Here is a 14,538-nt window from a genome sequence, read left to right as displayed (position 1 = left end):
TTTGCCTTTACCAATGAATTTCTTAAATATCCACTTCATCAGCAGTGATGTGGTTTTAAATTTGTTCTAATTTGTTTTCTGTCCCCATCAGATTTACACAGCATTCTTCACAACCCCCAACAACTTACTATTCCCTGAATCCAGCCATTTTTTCAGTTGTCATATTCTTTAACCTTCAGTATTAATTGACACCACTAACCAATCCACCTACCCATCCTTTCTTTGCCGAAATCTCTCCTTTGTGTCGCTTCAGACATGATCTTATCTTGTTCTTATGCTACTCCTCCAACTACTCTCTTTACTTTTTTCACGTGTGGTATCCATTTAGATATGGGAGTCCAAGGAACATCTATTCCTTGTTGCTTCCTTTTCTCTGTGTTTTGAGCTCTCCTCCTGGACAATATAATTCCATGGCTTCAACTTTACTTTCTGTGTAAACGGCTTCCAAATCCACATTTATACTCCTGAATTTTCCTCCAAAGTTCAGTCTCAATTTTCCAATTTCTGGCTTGACATTTCTGTCTGGATATCCTTCTAGCACATTCTGTATAGCAATTCAAAGAACTGAACTTCTTGTCTTCCCTTCTAAATCTGTTTCTATCACCGTTTCCCATTTTTAGTACAACTACTACCTTGTCATTTAGGCTCAACATATCAAGGTCACCTTTGATCCCCATTGTTCCTGTCTCTTGTCAAAACATCCAATGTTAATAAGCCTGTCTGAGTGTATACCCATAATGAGTGTCTCTCTCTCTCTCCACAAATTAAATATCATTTAATCGCTCACTTCCGATTCCATGAGCTCTTTTATATTTCAGAACCCTATTACCTTTGACTAGGAACATTGCAAAAATATGTTAGCTTTTCTCTCCCACCTACTCTACCAGGTTAGCTTTTGAAGTCTTGCCAGTTTAATCTTTCTTCAATTTAGTTTTTATAATGTCATCCTCCGGTTCAAATCATCAATGACTCTCTTTTGTTAAAGCAGCAGTTCTCAGCTGGTTCTGCTTACCTCACCCCACCCCCAACCCCAGCTCGGGATCATTTGGCAATATTTGCAGCCATATTTGACTGTCATAACTAGGGCAGGGGGTGCCTAGAGTGCTGTTAAATATCCTACAGTGCACAGGACAGCTCCCTATAGAAAAAAATGATCTGGCTCCAAATGTCAATTGTACTGAGGTTGAAAAACCCTGGTCTAAAGAATAATAGATGAATAATTAACTTGTCCTCATCTACACTTCATTTATAACTCCATGGAATTTTTACAATTTTTCCTCTTCTCCATTTCCCACCTTTGGGTCTTTGCTTATACATTTTCCTCCCTCATTGGTGTTTACTTTTCTTACCTTGTCTTCTCATTAAACAAAAGTCCCAATACCATCCATCTCTCGGTGTTCAGCTTTATTGCTATATCTTTCATAGGACCCCATAATAATCCCAGTTGAAAGTGATGATCCTTTTTCCTGAATCCTGATGAGGATTTTTTGGTGTGTGTCTGTCTTACCATTACTTGCTGTTTAATAGTTATTTATATAAATGCTTTCAATATTTATTAACCTTTACATTTATTTAAATAAAAACTTTATTGAGCTATAATTCACACGCCATAAAATTCACCCTCATAAGTATACAGTTAAGTGGTTTTTAGTATATTCACAGAATTGTGCACCTATCACCACTATCCAATTTCAGAACATTTTCATCACCCCCAAAAGAAAGCCATACCCATTAGCATTCACTCCCCATTTCCTCCCTCCCCCAGTCCCTGACAAGCACTAGTTTATTTTCTGTGCCTATGTTTTAGTATTCTGGACACTTCATATGAATGGAATCATATGATAGGTTGTGACTTCTTTCACTTAACAAAGTGTTTTTAGGATTAAAGACTATCTTGGGAAAAGCATGATATAAGATGTCTTATCCATATGACTGGCTTTTCACTTTGTAGTTACTGAGCAGTTTATTCAAGACTTTCCTGGCTTGTTTTATTCATCAACCCAGTCCCATTCATTTTTGATCTTTCAGAAATATGTTAATATTTCTTGTTTGTTGGCAAAACACCCTCCCAACCATTTCCTTACCACATTATCTTCTCTGTAATGACTTTATTCCTTTTCATACTTTTTTATCATCAGGGTTTGTAAAGTATTAGAGAAAAATATGTGAACAAATCTGCCATCTTTACAGAATTTTAAAGGCAAGAAAATTATCCTTTCTTGTTCAAATTTTCAAGTTCAGCTATGGCATTTGTGGAACAATTAATGCCATTAGTCAGGCTCTATTAACTATGATTTATGTTAAACCATAGTTTATGTTAAAATTGGGATCTGGCAAAAATGAGTGTCAAGTATATGGTGTTGATGGATATAATTAGGCTTCTATGAGTGGACAAAAATACTTAGAGCAAGAATTAAAGTGTCTATAAAGTATTTGTATATGAGGATCTTGCTAATATAACCAAATTGGGCTTGAGGTCAGTACAAAATAATGTGTAGTCTGCGTTCTAACATTTTATTTTATTTTATTTTTATTTTTTGAGTATAGTTGATTTACAATGTTGTGTTATTTTCAGGTGTCCAGCAAAGTGATTCAGTTATACATATACATATATCCACTGTTTTTTAAATTCTTTTCCCATATAGGCCATTACAGAGTATTGAGTAGAATTTCCTGTGCTATACCAGAGGTATTTATTAGTTATCTATTTTACATATAGTAGTGTGTATATGTCAATCTGTGTTCTCCCATTTTAAAAGAAATGCAAATTTTAAACTTTTAACTGTGCACTCCATAGCTTCTTGAGATCATTTGGATTATTGGGTGAAAAAGCATTTCAGGCAGAGGGAACATTAAGCACAAAGCCCTCCCTGAACAAGGGTCTTGCTGTTTTGTTGAAAGAATAGTGATGAAGCCAATTGAGTTAAGGTGGGATGAAAGAGTAGGGGGAGATGTAGTCAGAGAAGAAATGTGGATCAGATCACATAGGTCCCCATATATCACGGTAAGGACATTTAACTTTTATTCCGAGTGACCTGGGGAGACATTGAAATTTGTGAGTAGAGGAATTAGATTATATTTTAATAGAATCTCTATCTCTGCAGTTTGGAGAATATGCTGAATCTGGACAAACATAAAAAACAGGGAAGGCAGTTAAGGGGTGACTGTAATAATACAGGCAAAAATAATTGTGTCTTGGACTGGGTTGATGTGTGATAAACAACCAGATTCTGGATATGTTCTGAAGATAGAGCAAATAGAATTTACTGACAAATTTTGTGTAGAGTTTAAAAGAAGGAAAGACATCAAGGAGGATGCCTGGAGTGTTTGGTTGATAACTAAAAGGATGGTGTTGCCACTATATATGATGGAAAAGACTGGAGAGGGACAGGTCTGGAGTTTGGGGGAGAGGGGATGATAGGTAGTTATCAGGAGTTGGGTTTTAGTCATTTTGTTTGAACTGCCTTCCAAGTGGATTTGTTGGGCAGTCATTTGGAATTCAGAGGAGAGATTCCGATTGGGGATGTAAATTTAGGAGTCATTAGTGTGTGGATAGTACTTACAGCCCTGAGACTGGATGAGATCAACTACAGGAAAAGTGTAGATGAAAGAGAAGCAATCAAGGACTGAATTCTGGAGCACTCCAGAATCTAGACATCAGGAGATAAGGAAGAACTGGCAAAGGATGCAGGAAAAAAGGCAAGTGAGCGTGGAATCTAGCTCCTTATTAGATAGTGTAGGGACAGGAGTCCTACATGCTTGTTCAGGTTGTATCCTTTTCTAGCACCTCATCCACAGGAAGCAATAATCTGTACTGACTAAATAAATAAAACAATGTTGTCACTGCATCGATAGCTTGTATATGAAGCAGAGAGCAGAGAGGAAGAGTCTTCCTTTTCACATCCATGTGCCTCTTCCAGATGTCCTCCTGTTATTCTAACACTGGTGGCTCTAGCCCTGAAAGGCAGCAACTGATAATTCCTTTATTCTTCTAGATCATGCAGGACAAGGTGTTGTGGGGACCAGCTTCTCCTGTGCTTCTTCTAAGACTCATGGAAGATAATCAGCCTGCGTGTGCATTCTCAGGGAGGAAGAGAGGGCTTAGGTCTTTTATTCTATGCTTTCCACATTTTCTTTTCTCTCGGTCCAACACACTGTCCTAGTTGATGCTTTTGTGTTTTGGAAGAGAGTCACTTATGCCCTCTCAAAGAGACATCCACAATTGCATCAGTCTTCTGAGCACTCAACTTAGCACCACTTGCAGCACCGACTACCCCAACAAAGAACCCCATGAGTCATTTTCGTCCTGTTACTCTGGTAATATTGTAATATGGGTAGAACAAAGTGATTTCCTTGGTGATGCCTAGAAACTGTGTATGTTGACCTAGTTACAAATGTTCTCTGCATGGTGCAATACTACACAGCATGGAAGATTTATTCGAACATATATTTTAGAGTAAAATGATATAATGAAAAATAAAACTCAGAATTTTACTTTCAAAGTTTTTGCCAAAGGAAAAAATAACAAATTCAATTCATGAGGCTCATAATTCTCAATAAAAAGGCATAGAAAATATAAGAGAATACATTTTTGAGCTTTAGTTTGCAACAGTTCACATACTACTGTGACCATTCTTAAAGTTGTTGGAGAGATGGTGATGACAAATATGTTAGCTTAGAAATAAGCAGTGTATTCAGGCCATCAACTGACTGAGGCAGATCCAAATTTTGAAGGAAAAAAAAGCAAAGCAAACCAAAGGAAATGTTATCTTCAGAAGAACCAAACCACTGTCCTTCAATTGCTTGCATTGTTATGAAGACGTCAAGCATCCTTGTGATCATGGCTTAGAACATCCTTCCATTTACTGCTTTAAAAGTTGCTAAAGTGTGAAAGTAAACTACCTAGAGTGGTGGGATAGGGATGGTGTGAGGGAGGGAGACGCAAGAGGGAAGAGATATGGGGACATATGTATATGTATAATTGATTCACTTTGTTATAAAGCAGAAACTAACACACCATTGTAAAGCTATTATACTCCAATAAAGACGTTAAAAAAATAAAACAACAAAAAAATAAAGATATTATTTTGCTTACCAAAAAAAAAAACAAAAACAAAAACAAAAACTAGATCTGGATTTCTAAATCTACATTAGTATGTTATTGAGCACAAGAATGGTAAATGTGTAAAGCATGTGTCAAATTTCTCAGTTAATCTCTTCACTTCATAAAGGCAACTTTCATTCAAGGAGTCCATAATGAGGGTGAAGTTGCACATTGTTATCTTACTAATTTTGATTTGCAAATTTCTGATGATCAACTTTACATAAATACATGTAATATCATGAGACAAATATGAGAAATAAATATTTCTTTTTCTGTAGATCTTATGCTTTCTAAAATAGGCTGAATTGTTTCCTTTCTCCGATTTAGAAAATGCATTCGGGTTATATTTTAAAAGTAACATTTATGCAATTGGTTACCAATTCTTGATGAAATCTAAGAAAAGAATGGAGCATTTGCATTAGGTCAAAATGATTTTCAAACTTCCTCAAGGTTAATCAAACTTAATCAAAGAGTCTTCTGTCAAATGAGATGCAGACTGAATAAAAGTTCCCATATAGAACAAAATCTTTTTGTGTTTACTTTACACTAACTCATATTTTAATTTATCTTCTCTTCTATACTTTGTTACAAAGTATTCTCAAGCTTTTGGGTTAAATTCATGCATGTCAAATATTGTGCTAAAATTCTTTCTTGGATATAGTTACAACGACTTAAAAAGCCATTTTTCTTTGGTTTTCTTTATTGTCATAAAATCAATGAAAAACGTCAGAAGTTTGGGTTATTGGTTGTCTGAACAAAATGCAATAGAGTGGGTGGCTTAAACAACAGAAATTTATTTTTGCACAGTTTGGAAACTAGAAGTCCAAGATCAAAATGTGGGTCAGCTCTGTTTTGGCAAGAGGGCTTGTAGATGTGTGCTCACATAACTTTCCTTGGTGTGTTTATTTAGAGCAATCTCTCTATTTTCCTCTTCTTATAAAGCCACCAATCCTATTGGATCACGACTCTACTTGTATGAATTAATTTAACCTTAATTACCTCCTAAAAGCCCCATCTCCAAATACAATCACAATGGGGGTTAGGGCTTCAACATATGAATTTGCGGGGGACACAATTCAGTCCATAGTCCCAGTGGTTTAGTGTCCTGCACAATGTTTCAGTTTCTACAAGCAACATCTACAGAGCATGTACTCTGTACCTGACACTGTGCTAGACCTGGAGTGTTATAAAGATGAAAAAAGAGTCTTCTGCCTAGAAGCTTACAGTCTAATGGGTGAGATTGACGTGTATACCCACAAACATCATAATACCATGTGAGAAGCAAATAGAAATGTGCACATGCTAATTCATCAAAAAATTTCTCTCTATACTGTAGTTCCCATCAGTATATCTTAATTCATGATATATATATATATATATATATATATACATATATATTTACATAGTAGAAGTCCATTTTTTTCTGCTCTGACCTCTGATATAGCATGTATTGTCCATTGAGCCACAAGAAACCTATATTATGTTTTAGGTAGAGCATTTTATTTCTGAGCTGCCTTAGGATCTTGTGCCAGAATTTTTGCTTGTTTCAGTGACTGTGGCCAAGGCTATCCTTGTGGCATCATTTCTCTTCAATCTTTTCTCTTCTTTGATATATATCAGTATGATTTAGAATGCTTAGATGATTGTCACATCCTTGAAAAGTTAATTCATTTCTGCACCAATGTATAGGACTGTTTTTTTTAAATTGAGGGATAGTTGATTTACAATGTTTTGGGTGTACAGCAAAGTGATTTAGTTCTTTTTCAGACTCTTTTCCATTATAGCTTATTACAAGAATACATTGAATACAGTTCCTTCTGCTAGTCAGTAGGTCCTTGTTGGTTACCTATTTTATATATAGGAGTGTGAATCTGTTAATCCCAGATTCCTAATTTATCCCTTCCCTCTCCTTTCCCCTTTGGTAACCATAAGTTTGTTTTCTATGTCTGTGAGACTATTTCTGTATTGTAAATAAGTTCATTTGTATCATTTTTGAGGTTCTACATATAGGTCATATCATGATATTTGTCTTTTTCTGATTTACTTCACATAGTATGATAATCTCTAGATCCATCCATTTTGCCACAAATGGCATCATTTCATTCTTTTTGTGGCTGAGTAATATTCCATTGTATATTTGTTCCACATCTTCTATATCCATTCATCCGTCGATGGACACTTAGGTTGCTTCCAAGTCTTGGCTACTGTAAATAGTGCTGCTATGAATATTGAGGTGCAGGTATCTTTTCAAATTCGAGTTTTGTCTGGATATATGCCCAGGAGTGGGACTGCTGGATCATATGGTAACTCACTTTTTAATTTTTAAGGAACCTCCATACTATTCTTGATAAGACTGTTTTTAATTGGAGTTGAATCACTTGGCACTTCTGAAGAATATTTTCTCACAGATTTTTGAAATAAAATTAAGCAAGCGTTAAAGTTTTGCAATTGTGTCAATTTCTGTTTTGATGTAAAATGAAATTATGTGTGTCCATACATCAGTGTATTATGTAACTTATGCTTGGTAACCCTTTCATTGGTCACAAATAGTTCTGAAATTGTTGGTATCAAGAGTGGCCAAAAGACCACAGTTAATACACTTTTGAAACCCTGTTTAATATTGATGCCACTATCAGACCTTTTCAAGGCTGTTCTATGGTTAGTTTCCCAAGTGAGGCTGTAAAAGGTCAGGAGTACCCTGAGTTTGCAAGCATTAAGCCTGGCTTTGTCCTACCAGCTTCCTCAGTACTATTGTAAGTGTCGGGGTTTAAAACTCTTTCTATGTGTTTTGCCCTTTTATTTATTTTAGCCAGTGGACACACCTTTTCCTTTTTAAACTGGTATGTCGATAGCCTTTCCTTGTAATAACAGTTGACATAATCCTCTTGAGCTGAAAGAAAACACTATTAAGGAAAACACTGGCTATTTCCAACTTTCTCAGACCTCTGTAAGGAGGAATGCAGGTCTCTACCAGGATCAGGTGGAGACAGAGCTACCAATGGTTACAATTAAGAATTTCAGGTTCTCAGGCAGAATTCTCTGTGCTTGGGATTTACATCTTGGCCCCTAGCCTGGGATGCTGAATTGGAACAATAATGAGAAATCATTTTTTCACCTGTTGGATTTGCAAATATTTTAAACAAGCAATAACAACCATTGCTGGCAAATACTTAGGGATGTGAACGTTCCCTTACTTCGGTGGTAGGATTCCTCAACTATCCTGGCACCAATTATTTGAATTAAAGTTACTATACATTATATAGCAATTCAAGTTCTTGAAGTCTATCTTACATTAAAAAATTTACACCTGATAAAGGACTATGTGGACATAATGCTGTTTGTAGTATGGTTTGTAGTGTCAAAAAACCATAAACAATTTGAATGTTCATGAGTAAGGAATTGAATAAATCATGGCATATGTGTGTGCACGCACAGGCACACACACATGCGCACACACACTGTAAAATGATGTATTGGGATATATTAATGTCCCAAATGGGATGATTGTTCACAATATACAGTGAGATTAAATAAAGCAAATTCAAAGTAAAGTGAATAATATCAACCTTTAAAAAAACCAAACCTAAAAATAGGTTATGTAGTCCTTTTTTCCAGCTGGAACCATGAAGGGTGCAGAAGAGAAGAAAAGATGGTTCCTGCTGAAACTCCTAAAAAAAGTGAAGGAATTTCACAGAGCTCAAGATCAGGCACCTGAGAAAGAATTTTGCCCAAAAGATGTTTTGAAAGACAAGGACAAATCTTATATATGAAAAGGTAAGCCCAATCACAAGGAATATGGGCAGATGTACAGAACTGACACAAGAATGGTTAGGATGGCAAGATAAGCTGGCAACTTCCATGTACCTGCAGAACCCATTACTGGCATTTATCATCAGGATCAGTATCCATGGTGTGACTCCAAAGGTCTGAAAAGTGTTGCAGCTTCTTCATCATGTCATATCTTCAGTGGTACCTTTGTGAAGATCAACAAGGCTTCAGTTAACATGCTGAGGATTGTGGAACCACATATTGCACATAAATTGCCCTGACAGACAACACATTGATTACTGGCTCTCTTGTTAAATTTGGAATCATCTGCATGGAAGATCTGATTCACGAGATCTATACTGTTGAACAATGCTTTCAAGAAACAAACAACTTCTGCTGGCCCTTCAAATGATCTTTTCCATGAGGTAGAATGAAGATGATGAAGATCATCTATTTTGTAGAAGGTAGAGATGCTGGCAACAGAAAAGATCAAATCAACAGGCTTATTAGAAGGATGAACTAAGGTGTCTACCTTGATTCGTTTTGTAATCTAGTCAGTTAATAAGCAGTGACTGCTTTCAATTTGAAATGTAAAACAAACATCCCCCCCCAAAAAAAACCCAAATTATGTGATTAACAAAAGAAAAAATGGGACAAGTATATATCCAATTCTTCACATGTGTTAACTATGGGAGATATGGGGAATTATTTACTTGTCATTCATTCATTTATTCATTATATTAAAAAAGGGAAGACACAGAGAGTAGAAGAAAAGAGGTAGAACACTCTCCTGGTGTTGGATGTTGGGTGAGAAGAGGGCTGGACACCAATATGTCAGTCAACCTCATTATCTCCTCTGTAAATGGAAGCAGGGGGCTTCCTCTTACTTTTTAAGCACAGAGGTTTGGAGAAGGATGTTGCCTGAGAAGGAAGAGAATGACTGGACCACCCAAATTGCTTACACTTACTGACAGCCCCTCTCCCTTGTACAGTTGTCTTTAGGTTGCCCAGTGCAGCTCTTTTCACAGCTATGTGCAACCACCCAGTAATACCTTGCCTCAGGAGATGTTCTGCCCTTACCAGTGACAAGCTCAAGCTCCTAGGGTGGGGAGGATGAGGGCAGCATAAGGTAATTGATGGATGAAGGTACATCTACTCCAGGTATGAGTCAAAACTTCCAGATGAGTCAAGAACTTTGCCCCATATCCATGCTTCCCTCCTCATCTCACCCACAGAGCTAGGCCCCAATTTGTGTGTGGGTTTGACTGCCAAAGATTTGCTAGGATAAGAATATAGTAGGATAATATTTGAAGTTATTAATCCATACTTTTCCTTCTCCCTGTATATATCTTTTCATCTTTCTGTTCCTCCTCATTTAAGCAGATCATGGGGAAGTGTGAGGCAGGATATTGTTTCTGGCTATTAATTGCCAGTGACCGAAATTTGAAGGAGAAATCAGGCAAGATTTCCAGAAAAGGCAGAAAAAAAGAATATGAACCTCGACCAAGTAAGTGTCTGGGCCAGAGATATGATGGGGGGGGGGTGGAATTTTCCAAGCTAGAAAGTGCTTCCCATAGGAATAGGGAAGTGTAGGGAGGAGATGAAGGGAGGAGTCTGTAGGAGCAAGGAGATATGGTCAGTGCCTCATTTCCAACTATGTTAAGAAGGGAGTAGTAAGACTCCATGCAGAAAATGGATGCTTGGTATTGAAACAAATGAAACTAAGAGGATCCATTTCCCCCATGGCAGACATTTTGGTATTACAAAAAATGTTGCAATGAATTATCCTTGTGTCCCTGTACTAGATGTTTTTGGAATTTATATTTTAGAAGTTGACTTTCTGGGTCCTAACCTTCAAACTTTGCTAGATATTGCAAAAAGTTTTTAGCGTTATACCAATCTGCTCTCTCAATCTCTTAATCTTTTTCTTCTTAAATTTAAACTATACTCCCTATTGTAAAACTTCACTGCTCATTAATCATGGGTAATTAAGAATTTGAAATTTCCCATTTCCACGACTTCCTTACCACTACTTGTCATCAACAAACTTTTGAAGTTTTTCCAGTGTGACGACATGAAATGGTATCTTGTTTTAATTTGCATGCTTCTATTATTAGTAAGTTACAACTTTTTTTTTTTTCATATCTTTATTGGTCCTATAGAGCTTGTCTGTGAACTGAAGTTTTATATTCATTTCTTTACTGGGCTTTTTGTCTTTTTCTTATTTATAGGATATTTTTATATATTCTAGATGGCAGTTATTTCTCAAATGCCTTGTAAGTATTTTCTCTGTCTCTAGCTTGCCTTTCAAACTTTGTTTATGACATCTAAAGTATGATATTTAAAATGTTTCTGTTATCAAATTTATTCATATTTTAGTTTGTACTTAATGGTTTGTTTTTTTATTCTTAAAAGATTTTGTTTCAGAGCAATTTTATCTTCACAGTAAAATTGAGCAGAAGGTACCCAGAAATCCCATATACTCCCTGCCCCTATACATGCACAGCCTCCTCCATTATCAATAGCCCCACCAGAGTCATACATGTGTTACAATTGATGAACATTTTTAATTTTTAAGACATCTTTCCTTACTTCAATGTTATGAGATTGTCTCCTACATTTTCTTCTAAAACTTTTGAGGGTTACCTTTAAGTATTTAATCCATTTTTTCTTCCTATTTGTGTATGGAATGAGGAGGAATTCAATATTCTGATACATTTTAAAATTTGTTCCTCAATCACATGAGGTCAACCCATCCTATTGGCAGATTCACCTGCAGCCACACTGAAAGATCGAGGGTAGCAAAACAGTTCATAGCAGGCAGCAGGACTGAGCATTGTGGGTAAACCACTGGGCTCATGGATGAGCCTCATAAACCAAACAGTGAACTAGTGGTGTTACCTGGGTTAGTGAGTGGGATGACCTCTGTGGAATCCCCCATATCATGAACATTAACTAATGGGAAACCAGGGACATTCAACTGATTGAAAAAGGATACAGCGGGCCTAGACTCATAACTGGATATCAGGGTCTGGGTCAAAACAACAAATTAACCAGCAAACATAGCAGCAAATATGGCAGAACTAACACAGCCAAAGTATTATCCAACCAAATGTAGACAATCCAGAGGAAAGCATTTTCTGGATAATGTTTCCTCTCTGTAATGTCACTAATTTATTTAACATACACTGTAGTCTTCTTTAAGTTCTTAAAAAACTCAACACAGTGGAGAGAAAAGAAATATACTATTTTAATTGTTTAGTTGGAAAAAATAAAATTTATATTTATTTCTCCCCTGCTAAAACAAAAACAAAAATAAAATCAATTTTAACTATTTGAGCAGAGATTACAATTTTGTCCTATAAGTAAAACAACTACAAGAAATTTCACAGTAATTTTAGTATTTATACAGCTTTTTAAAGAAAATAAAACATTGAATTATAAAAAGCATTTATACTGGAACACAGAGAACTATATTCAATATCTTGTAATAACCTATAATGGAAAAGAATATGAAAAAGAATATAGATATATTCACTTTGCTGTACACCAGAAATTAACACAACATTGTAAGTCAACTACACTTCAACTTAAAAAAAAAGCATTTATACTGGTATTATGCCTTCTGAAGTAAAATCTCAGTGTACATCATCTAAGTTTTCAGAATTAAAAAGTATAACCCAGAATCCGGCGTGTAATTTCCAAGGTGAGCATCAATTTAAGTATTTGAAATACAGCTTGATCTTTGTGATAAAATTAAAAAAAGAAATTAGCTGGGACTATCCCACATGCATTCTAAAGCCCCCAGTTAGCCTAGGTAATTTTTCTTATTCTCCCACAACACATGGCATTCTTTCTATGAATGACATCAGTTTGGAAATACCCCGTGGTTTCTGAGTTATAAATGGATAGCTCACCATGAACTCCTGATTATATTATGATTCATACTTTCACTTCTGTTTTTATACTATCATTTTGAAATAGTGAAAGTGAAACTGTGTTTCACTGGCAAACAGTTCACTAGGGAGAAGAAAAATATGGTTGAATATAATAATTTACAAAATATTTAAGGTTTATTGTCTAAGAATATTGTGAAAACCATTTCTTAAGGAAAAAACAATGTAGTTGTGACCAAAAAATTGCTCTTAGAAAGTGAATCTTGGCGTTAACAGTGACGATTGTCAGAGTTCTGCTTTGCATGGGAGCATTGCTTATGATTCCTTCTGGCATCTATCTATCTATCATCTATCTATCAATAAATCTTTTAAAACTCTTTTTATTCATGGAACTGGTTTATGAATCATAGCCTTTTACCTCTAGAATTTGTTCTCTTAACAATTACACTATGATAGAAAGATGATGCTAGCTAGTTAGAGAAAGAATGAATGAGCAAGAAAGAAAAAAGAATCATATGGAAATTTCCAACATAATTCCAGTCTTGAGAGCCTTTATTCATACTTCAAGTTTCCTTAGGGCAGGTGTCATGCCTGTTCATTGCAGTGTCTTTTGTACCTTTGCCAGTTTCTGGCACATAGCAACATTCAACAAATATTTGTTGAGTAAATAAACACAGCAAGTTAAAAGCAACTTCTTGAACTTCATGGTTTTCTGTGGAAAACCACAAGAAAAAAAATGTGTTCTGAGGTCTCAGCATTCTAGTAACCAAGGAGTATCAGGAATCTAATGAGATCCTTCTCTTATAAGATCCTTCTCTTATGAGATCCTTAACATAGCGATGCTACTTTAAGGGTATCATAAGCTATGAGGTCGAAAACTAGATGCCTCAATGCCTTGTGATTCTTCATTTAACATTATTTGTAGAATGAGAATTTTCCCAAAGATTATAAACCCTTTCTAAAGACTAATGTGATTTAAAATATCTTTTATTAAGTATAAATTTATCTTCTGGGCTGTCTGTTACCAAAGGACAGTTCCTACCAAAGAATTATGTCTTGTGGGTCAATATGTGTTTTCCTATGAATGAATGAATTCCTCAAAATCAAATGTCTCCTTCTCAGACCAAAAATATTTTTCTATCTACACTGCTTTAATTTTTGTACTTCATATCTACCAGCTCCTTTAGTTTAAGGCATTGAAGAATGATCTTATCTAAGAGAGAATGTACCCTTCTATTTTAAACCATAATTAACATCTTAAAATGGGGTAATCTAACAGACCAGTTAGTCAGTCACTCTTTGTATTTCTAAGAGGTCAGAACACAGGAGGGATATGACTGTATAAGTGGTAAGGAGTGAAAAATGTTTAGAAGACTGTTTAGTAGGAAATAGAAAAGTTACTCCTTCCAAAAATTGTCTGGAAGCCCCCAAACATCATTTAAAAATATTAAAACATCCCAATGCCAGTTATACCAATAACCTGAGCTGAAAATAACATTGAGAATATGCTGAGAATAGCGGTGATAGTAAAAAAAAAAAAAAAAAAAAAAAGGCTCTTGCTTTAATCCATTACATTTTAGGATAGCAAAAGATTAATCAGCAATAAATTATCACAACAAAATTGTTATAAAGATTAAATGGATATTACTGAAAAGAATGTCAAAGAGTGAGCTTCTCTTTGAAAACTTAAGAAAATTAAGAGCAGAAATTGGAAGTTATCTTAATGAGACAGAATAGCTTATAAACAATTAAGACTTGATTTATAACCTG

At 35.5% G+C, this 14,538-nt stretch overlaps 1 pseudogene across 1 annotated transcript; it reads left to right on the top strand.

Moving 5' to 3' along the window:
- The first annotated feature begins 8,727 nt into the window (after positions 1 to 8,727).
- On the top strand, positions 8,728 to 9,395 carry LOC309822834 (large ribosomal subunit protein uL30-like; annotated as a pseudogene). Its single transcript has one exon. The product of its transcript is annotated as a large ribosomal subunit protein uL30-like (transcript).
- The last annotated feature ends 5,143 nt before the right edge of the window (positions 9,396 to 14,538 follow it).

Source organism: Grampus griseus (assembly GCF_964374135.1).
Source record: "Grampus griseus genome assembly, chromosome: 5".
In the NCBI taxonomy this organism is placed as follows: Eukaryota; Metazoa; Chordata; class Mammalia; order Artiodactyla; family Delphinidae; genus Grampus; species Grampus griseus.
Note: the sequence above shows the minus strand (reverse complement) of the source record. Positions and strands in the feature narration are given on the sequence as shown.